We start from the raw sequence: 689 nt of genomic DNA, 5'->3' as shown, positions 1-689 counted from the left end.
CACCACCACCACCACCACCACCACCACCACCACTACTACCACTACTACCACGATCACCACTACTACAAATACGACCATCAGCACCACCACAACAATCACCACCACCACCACCACAACTACCGCCACTACTATTACTACTACTGCCTCACTACTATTATCTACCTCCCCGAACACTTCCACCGACTCCCTCTTATACACTACCACCACAACCAGTTCCCCGACAACAACAATAAATGTATGACTAATAACTTATGCATGTATTAATGCATCGTTGCATTCAACTGCTCACATGCACACAGGCTAGGCATGGGCACACATCACCACAAAGCACATACACACCCATACACACAGAAGCACACACAGACACACACAACCAAACAGCCACGCAAATCTGTATGATGTGTGAGTGCGTGTGTTTCCATGTGTATGTCTGTGTTTGTGCATGTATGTGTATGTTTGCGTATGTGTGTGTTTGTGCGGCATGCAACATATTTATTGATAAATACCTGCATACCTGTTCCATACGTGTCTGTGTGTGTGTGTGCATCTCTGAAACTTTGTGTGTGTGTGTGTGCTTCTGTGTGTGTGTGCGTGTGTGTGTATCTTTCTGTATGTATGAGCAACATTAATTAAACATACATGCTATTTGTGTATGTGTTGTGTGTGTATATATATATGTCTGTCTGTAT

The sequence above is a fragment of the Octopus bimaculoides genome, chromosome 13 (genome assembly GCF_001194135.2).
Source record: "Octopus bimaculoides isolate UCB-OBI-ISO-001 chromosome 13, ASM119413v2, whole genome shotgun sequence".
NCBI classification, from domain to species: Eukaryota; Metazoa; Mollusca; class Cephalopoda; order Octopoda; family Octopodidae; genus Octopus; species Octopus bimaculoides.
The sequence above is the reverse complement of the archived record's forward strand: the minus strand, read 5'-3'. Positions refer to the sequence as shown.